At 45.9% G+C, this 9,106-nt stretch overlaps 1 long non-coding RNA gene across 1 annotated transcript; it reads left to right on the top strand.

Annotated features, from left to right (window-relative positions):
- Window positions 1-6,014: 6,014 nt before the first annotated feature.
- On the top strand, window positions 6,015-7,958 carry LOC140396764 (uncharacterized). Its single transcript, XR_011936630.1, has 2 exons — window positions 6,015-6,119; window positions 7,336-7,958. It is a non-coding gene; the product is annotated as an uncharacterized lncRNA (long non-coding RNA).
- The last annotated feature ends 1,148 nt before the right edge of the window (window positions 7,959-9,106 follow it).

Below are 9,106 nucleotides of genomic sequence, written 5' to 3'. Positions count from 1 at the left end.
ACGGAACAGCCATGGGGACCAAATTCTCACCCCAATACGCCAACATCTTCATGCACAAGTTTGAACAGGACCTACTCACCGCACAGGACCTTCAACCGATGTTATACACCAGATACATCGATGACATTTTTTTCCTTTGGACCCACGGCAAAGAATCACTGAAACGACTACACGATGACATTAATAAGTTCCATCCAACCATCAGACTCACTATGGACTACTCTGCAATATCAGTTGCATTCTTGGACACACTAGTCTCCATCAAGGACGGTCACCTCAGCACTTTGCTTTACCGCAAGCCCACGGATAACCTCACGATGCTCCACTTCTCCAGCTTCCACCCTAAACACATTAAAGAAGCCATCCCCTATGGACAAGCGCTCCGTAAACACAGGATCCCCTCAGACGAGGAGGAGCGTAACAGATATCTACAGACGTTGAAAGATGCCGTCGTACGAACGGGATATGGCACTCGACTCATCGATCGACAGTTCCAACGCGCCACAGTGAAAAACCGCACCGACCTCCTCAGAAGACAAACATGGGACACAACCGACAGAATACCTTTCGTCGTCCAGTACCTCCCCGGAGCGGAGAAACTACGTCATCTTCTTCACAGCCTTCAACACGTCATTGCTGACGATGAACATCTTGCAAGGTCATCCCCACACCCCCACTACTTGCCTTCAAACAACCGCGCAACCTCAAACGAACCATTATTTGCAGCAAACTACCCAGTCTTCAGAACAGTGACCACGACACCACACAACCCTGCCATGGCAATCTCTGCAAGACGTGCCAGATCATTGACATGGATACCACTATTACACGTGAGAACACCACCCACCAGGTACGAGGTACATACTCGTGCGACTCGGCCAACGTTGTCTACCTCATACACTGCAGGAAAGGATGTCCCGAAGCGTGGTACATTGGCGAGACCATGCAGACGCTGCGACAACGAATGAACGGACATCGCGCAACAATCACCAGGCAGGAATGTTCCCTTCCAGTCGGGGAACACTTCAGCAGTCAAGGGCATTCAGCCTCTGATCTCCGGGTAAGCGTTCTCCAAGGCGGCCTTCAGGACGCGCGACAATGCAGAATCGCCGAGCAGAAAATTATAGCCAAGTTCCGCACACATGAGTGCGGCCTCAACCGGGACCTGGGATTCATGTCGCATTGCATTCATCCCCCACCATCTGGCCTGCGAAATCCTACCAACTGTCCTGACTTGATACAATTCACACCTCTTTAACCTGGGGTTACCCCATCTCTGGATCTGTAAAGATGTAATCACCTGCTAATGGTCGCATTTCATGCATTGTTTGGCATCTTTGAATTTGTCTATATATGTGTTTCTGGAACAGACCTCTTCATTCACCTGAGGAAGGAGCAGCGCTCCGAAAGCTAGTGACATCGAAACAAACCTGTTGGACTTTAACCTGGTGTTGTAAGACTTTGTACGGAGTAAATCTCCTTCATGCAGTATTCCACCATTTAAGTTGTGAATGATTGACAGAGTGTGATAGGTCAGTTATTGTGCAGAGCTGGAATAGAACTTGTCTTTCCCCAGTGAGAGGCCAGAAAGCAAACACGTGGCACAGCCGCTTTTAAAAATAATTGTAAAGCAACCTCAGAAAAGATAGACCTCCCTCTAATTATTAAATGTGCGTCTGCTTTTATTGGGAGCAACACAGATGTTTTCAATATTAACAGCACAGACAGCGCCCAGGGTCAGACAGATTGGAACTTACAATGAAGTTGATGCTGTGAAGTAAGCAGTGAGCTAAAGCGGGCGCTGGGTTCACACATGGACACAGTGAATAGAAAGGATTACAGTGAGAATACTCGCGGTGCTGGGGAACTTGGAGGGAACCTGCAGGCGTTGGTCCACATCATCTCAGAGCCAGAAGACATCCAAAGCATTAAAACTGGGTGAAGTACCGAAGGAGGACATTGATTCCGTTTGACCTCAGCGGCGCTATAGATGAGCAGATCATTCAATGCGACTGGAGCGCCCTTTCCCTGGAGACATACATTTGATTTCTGTCACTCCTACCATTCCCTGTGAAACCACTGTTGTATCTGCCGGTACCAGTGTCCCAGGCCGTGCAGACCAGATCAGAATCACTCGCTGTGTGAATCGTTTAGAAGCAGTTTTCCCTTAGGGATGATTAGATTGGCTGGAGTTGGGTTATTTGGAATAAAAGACGATGAGGTGAGATTCGCTCCACACATTTAAGATGATAAAATGGTGGATAATCTGGATGTAAATGAATTGTTTCCATGAACAATATAAATATCTGTTGGAAAGATGTAACTGAAATATATGATCATGCAGCTACATTCATCAGCCAGTATTGCAGAGCAGGAACTGATAACAAATGGCAACATGGGGAGACTACACGGTCACTCACACCTCCTCCACCATTCAATTGAATCACTGCTCAGCTTCTGCCTCAATGCCATTTCCCGCTTGTTCCTCACATCCTTTCATTACCTCATTTTCTGTAAGGATAATGGAGGCAGGCACCCAAAGCATTTCAAACCGAGTTGGACATTTACGGCCATAAGACCATAAGACACAGGAGCTGAACTTTGTCACTCGGCCCAGCGAGCCTACTCCGCCATTCAATCATGGCTGATATGTTTCTCATCCTCATTCTCCTACCTTCTCACCTTCTCCCCATAACCCCTGATCTCCTTATTAACCAAGAACCTATCTGTCTCTGTCTTAAAGACACTCAGTGATTTGGCCTCCACAGCCTTCTGTGGCAAAGAGTTCCACACATTCAGTACCCTCTGGCTGAAGACATTCTTCCACGTCTCTGTTTTAAAGCATCGTCCCGTTAGTCTGAGATGGTGTCCTCTGGTTCTAGTTTTTCATGCAAGTGGAAACATCCTGTCCACGTCCACTCTATCCAGGCCTCGCAGTATCCTGGAAGTTTCAATAAGATCCCCCTCATCCTTCTAAACTCCAACGAGTACAGACCCAGAGTCCTCAACCGTTCTCATACGACAAGCTCTTCATTCCAGGGATAGTTCTAGTGAACCTCCTCTGGATCCTTTCCAAGAGAACCATATCCTTCTTCAGATACGGTGCCAAAACTGCTCACAATACGCCAAATGAGGTCTGACCAGAGCCTGAGACAGCGTCAGAAGTACATCCTTGCGCTTGTACTCTCACCCTCCCGACATGAATGCTAACATTGCAATTGCCTTCCTAACTGCCGACTGAACCTGCACGTTAACCTTAAGAGAATCGTGAACAAGGCCTCCCAAGTCCCTTTGTGCTTCTGCATTCCGAAGCATTCCCACATTTGGAAAATAGTCAATGCCTCCATTCCTCCTTCCAAAGTGCATAAACTCACGCTTTTCCACATTGTATTCCATCTGCCAATTCTTTGCACAGTCTCCTAACTTCAAAGTCCTTCTGCAGCCCCCGCCCACCCCCCTCCCCACCCTCCCACACCCCGCTTCCTCAATACTACCTGTCCCTCTACAGATCCTCGCATCATCGGCAAACTCTGCAACACTGCCTTCGGATCCTTCTTCCAGATCATTAATGTATATTGTGGCAAGTTGTGGTCCCAGCACAGACCCCTGAGGGACACCACTAGTCACAGGCTGCCATCCTGGAAAATACCCCTTTATTCCCACTCTCTGCCTTCTGCCAGTCAGCCAATTCTTTTTCCATCCCAGGATGTTACCCTGAACACCATGGGCTCTTAACCAATTTAACAGTCTCCTATGCGGCACCATGTCAAAGGCCCTCTGGAAATCTAAATAAACCACGTCCACTGGTTCTCGTTTGTCTAACTTCCTTGTTACTTCCTCAAAGAACTCTAACAGATTTGTTAGACATGACCTCCCCTTGACAAAGCCGAGCTGACTCAGTCCTATTTTATCCTGCACTTCCAAGTACTCCGCAATCTCATCCTTAATAATGGATCTAAAATCTTACCAATGACCGAAGTCAGGCTAACCGGACTTTAATTTCCCGCCTTCTGCCTCCCTCCCTTCTCAAACAGCGGCGCTAAACTAGTACTTTCCATTCCTCTGGGACCCTTTCTGCCTTCAGTGATTCCTGAAAGATTCCCGCCACTGCCTCCACATTCTCCTCAGCTATCTCTTTTCGAACCCTGGGATGTAGTCCATCCGTCCAGGTCATTCATCCACCTTCAGACCTTTCAGTTTCCGCAGAACCTTCTCCTTAGTGATGGCCACGGCACTCCCCTCTGCCCCCTAGCTCTCCTGGAGCTCTGGCATCCCACTGGTGGCTTCCAACGTGAAGAATGATGCAAAATAACTATACAGTTATACCTGTTATTACTTCACAAATCACATTTTACAGTGGTCCAATGTCTTTTTCTTGTCTCTCTCTTACCTTTTATATATTGAAAAAATATCTTCCTATCGTCTTTTACATTACTAACCAGCTTGCACTCATACTTCATCTCCTCCTCGTTTATTGCTTTTTCAATTGTCCTCTGTTCGCTATTAAAGTCTTCCCAATCTTCTGGCATCCCACTATTCCTCGCCACATTGTATGCTTTTTATTTTGCGTTACCGCTGTCCTTGATTTCCCTCGTCAGCCATGGACTCCTTGTTCTCCCCTAAGCATGTTTCCTCCTCCTTGGGATGAAATTCTGTTGTTCCTCCCAAATAGCCCCCCAAAACTCCTGCCATTGCTGTTCCACTGTCTTCCCTGCTGGGCTCCTTTTCCAATCAACTCTGGCCAGCTCCTCCCTCGTGTCTTTTCAGTTGCCCCTATTTAATTGTAATACCGTTACATCTGATTGCAGCTTCTCCCTCTCAAACTGCACGTTAAATTCCAGCATATTGTGGTCACTGCTGCCTAAGGGTTCCTTCACCTTAAGTTCCTAATCAAGTCTGCTTCATGACACATCACCAAATCCAGAATTGCCTGTTCCCTAGTCGGCTCTGTCACAAGCTGCTCCAAACAAAAAGCATCTCTTAGACTTTCCACAAATTCCTTTCCTTGGGATCCACGCCCAACCTGATTTCCCCAGTCTACCTGCATATTGAAGTCCACCATGATTATTGTAATATTGCCTTTTTTACATGCCTTTTCTATCTCCTGATTTAATTTCTGCTCCACATCCTGCCTACTGCTAGGGGCCCTGCAAATTACTCCCATCAGGGTATTTTTATCTATTCGATTCCGCAACTCTGCCCTCAGAGATTCTATGCCTTCTGATCCTATATCGCTCCTTGCTATCGATTTAACTTCATTCCTCACTAACAATGCAACCCCGCTCCCTTTACCCATCTGTCAGTCCTTTCGATAGAACACTTGCATATTTTGATGCAAGCCCTGATCACCTTGCAGCCACGTCTCTGTGATTCCCATCACATCCTCCCAGCCAATATCAATGTGCGCAACCTCCCAGCGAGGATAGTGATGCCCCTATAGTTTAGATGCTGCCCGCCCTTCTTCTCCAGGTCCCACCTGTCCCGGAAGATAGCCCAATGGCCCAGAAATCTGAAATCCTCCCTCCTACACCATCAGTTTAGCCACGTGTTTAGCTGTACTATCCTCTTATTTCTGGCCTCACTGTCACGTGGCACAGGGAGTAATCATGTGAGTAATCCTCAGAGCACCAGGAGCAAACCCACGCAGACACGGGGAGAACGTGCAGACTCCGCACAGACAGTGACCCAAGCCGGGAATCGAACCTGGGACCCTGGTGCTGTGAAGCAACAGGCTTCACGCCTCTGTGCTACTGTGCCGGCCTTCAAATCAGGAATCCTCAAGAATTGGGAGAGTGTCGGTATCACGGAGAGCTATGGATCTGCTGTGTAATACTGAGAAATAAATCAGCAAGGCCATGGCAGGGTTTGATTCTCCTACAATCCGCCAGCTCCAATCTTAACCATCGCATTGGACCCCGGCATTGATTAGTCCATTAAACCTGGGAAACAGACTCTAATTGATAAATAATAAATGGAAACAATGGTTGATCACTCTCTTATTGTGAAACAGTCAGTATTTTCCCGAGGAGAAACATTAGAGGATACAGAAGGGAACCAAAAGGACCGGTCTCCCCAACAACACCAGCGGGAGTTTGTAGTTATCCAGTTGCGGCAGTCAGGTAGGATCAATAATTAAAATAAATATGTGACACAATATATAATTGTTTTTGAGCCCATTACTTCCCGGATTCCATCATTCAAATTGCTGAGACGTCTTCAGTAGAAACAGGCAGAGGATCACATTGTATTCCACCACATAGCAGCGATATTTCTAGTAATTCATGGAATTAAAAACTGAAAGATAATTTCTGATACTCATGGACATTTCCAAATGCATATTATTGTGAAAAGTATAAAGATTTCTAGATATATTCAGTAATCATTGGACTGAAAATAATCATGTTCCTGGCATGATGATTCTATCGAAAGATAATCACAGTTTAGTTAATTGTGAGCAGAAATGTCTATGTTCAATTTATTGTGTTATTGTAGTGAGGTCAGGAATTACTGACTCTATTTGAAAGAACAATCTTAGTATGAATATTGTCTAACAATATTTTTTTACGCCTGTGATTACTGGAAGAATCAATCCTTCAATAATCACATTCAATGTTGTAATTAAATGTTTTTCGTTATTTACTGTGTTCAATGGACTGAAAAAGAACGTGATGCTTTCTAACAATGTTGTGCAAACATGATGTCATCCTGCCTTCAACATTGGATTTCATAGATCATAGATCACAGAATTTATAGTGCAGAAGGCGGCCATTCGGCCCATCGAGTCTGCACCGGCTCTTGCAAAGAGCACCCTACCCAAGCCCACACCTCCACCCTATCCCCATAACCCAGTAACCCCATCTATCCTAAGAGCAATTTAGTGTGGCCATTCCACCTAACCTGCACATCTTTGGACTGTGGGAGACAATTAGATCACCCGGAGGAAACCCACGCAGACACGGGGAGAACGTGCAGACTCTGCACACACAGTGACCCAAGCGGGAATCGAACCTGGGACCCTGGCGCTGTGACGTCATAGTGGCACCACTATGCTACCGTGCTGCCCGATTTGCTCAGTTTTCTTTGGTAGAAACAGGCAGAGAGAATTCTCACACTATTCAGTCATGGCACAACTATGATTAATGAAATTAAATCCTGAGATATAATTGCTGGTATCATAGACATGGGAAATATTTCCCAATACATATTATTGTGGGAAGTTAAAAGATTTATTCATACCGTTAGTGATGAATAGATTACTCAGTATCTTGCCATGATAATTCTCTTGGAAAATGACCATCGGTTTAATGTCCTGTACCCGGTTCTCCGTCCCACCAGCCCCGTTATCCGGCGCTCTGCACCCCCCGCCACAACGGGAGTCTCCGTTCCCGCAGCCGGGCAATGAGGTTTCCCATTGTGACCACCCCACGCCATCGAGAAACCCGCCGACATGGGTGCGCTGCCGGCGGAATTGGAGGATGCTGCCGAGGGAGAATCCCATTGATTGGGATTGTGAGCTGAACAAATGCATTTTTAATTGATGCTACTACTGTTGTGTGGTCAGGAATTACAGATTCTATTCCACTGAATAACAATCTCAATTTGATTATGGTCTGAACAATAATTAGAAACCGCCTGTGATTATTGCAATGAACAATCCTTTGACAATCACAGTGAAAGATGCAATGAAATGTTTTCAGTTATTTGCTGTGTTTAATGGACTGGAAACGAATTTGGTATTTTCTATCAATGTTGCACAAATAACAATTAGTTGTGTAATGCTTGTTGGACTTTAACATGAGCTGTTCACTGATTTAATTCAACCTCGCAATGAATGAATAAGATAATTGTTTATTGGACCAAACAATCAATTCAAGTTCTCTCTGATTATTGGGATGAACGATGTTAACAGGTGATTAATCTTCCATAAAAAAATTATTAAATAATTCAATTAAAAAGCACCAGATCCGTCAGAACTTTACCAGTTTAAAGACATTTAATGTTGGGAAACTGGCAATCATTGATTAAAATATCTGAGCCATTTTAACAGCTAGTTCTTCCATATTCGCTTTGATTATTGGGTGTAATGATTAAAAGTTAGTTACTCTAACTCTTGGACTGAATCCAAGCAGTATAAAATGTGTTGGCCCTCAGGACAATCTCAACAAAAGGACATTTGTTGCAGTGACTGATGTCGTCTCCAAATCCCGCAGCCCACTCATCCCTCTCTGGGGTGGGGTGATATCTGGGCTTGGGTGATCTCTGGGGTTGGGTGATATCTGGGCTTGGGTGATCTCTGGGGTTGGTTGATCTCTGGGGTTGGTTGATCTCTGGGCTAGGGTGATCTCTGGGCTAGGGTGATCTCTGGGCTAGGGTGATCTCTGGGGTTGGGTGATCTCTGGGGTTGGGTGATCTCTGGGGTTGGGTGATCTCTGGCGTTGGGTGATATCTGGCGTTGGGTGATATCTGGCGTTGGGTGATATCAGGGGTTTGGTGATATCTGGGGTTGGATGATCTCTGGCGTTGGGTGATATCTGGGGTTGGGTGATATCTGGTGTTGGGTGATCTCTGGGGTTGGGTGAACATAGAACATAGAACAATACAGCGCAGTACAGGCCCTTCGGCCCACGATGTTGCACCGAAACAAAAGCCATCTAACCTACACTATGCCATTATCATCCATATGTTTATCCAATAAATTTTTAAATGCCCTCAATGTTGGCGAGTTCACTACTGTAGCAGGTAGGGCATTCCACGGCCTCACTACTCTTTGCGTAAAGAACCTACCTCTGACCTCTGTCCTATATCTATTACCCCTCAGTTTAAAGTTATGTCCCCTCGTGCCAGCCATATCCATCCGCGGGAGAAGGCTCTCACTGTCCATCCTATCCAACCCCCTGATCATTTTGTATGCCTCTATTAAGTCTCCTCTTAACCTTCTTCTCTCCAACGAAAACAACCTCAAGTCCATCAGCCTTTCCTCATAAGATTTTCCCTCCATACCAGGCAAAATCCTGGTAAATCTCCTCTGCACCCGCTCCAAAGCCTCCACGTCCTTCCTATAATGCGGTGAACAGAACTGTACGCAATACTCCAAATGCGGCCGTAC

The sequence above is a fragment of the Scyliorhinus torazame genome, chromosome 20, assembly GCF_047496885.1.
Source record: "Scyliorhinus torazame isolate Kashiwa2021f chromosome 20, sScyTor2.1, whole genome shotgun sequence".
Taxonomy (NCBI): domain Eukaryota; kingdom Metazoa; phylum Chordata; class Chondrichthyes; order Carcharhiniformes; family Scyliorhinidae; genus Scyliorhinus; species Scyliorhinus torazame.
The sequence above is the reverse complement of the archived record's forward strand: the minus strand, read 5'-3'. Positions and strand labels throughout refer to the sequence as shown.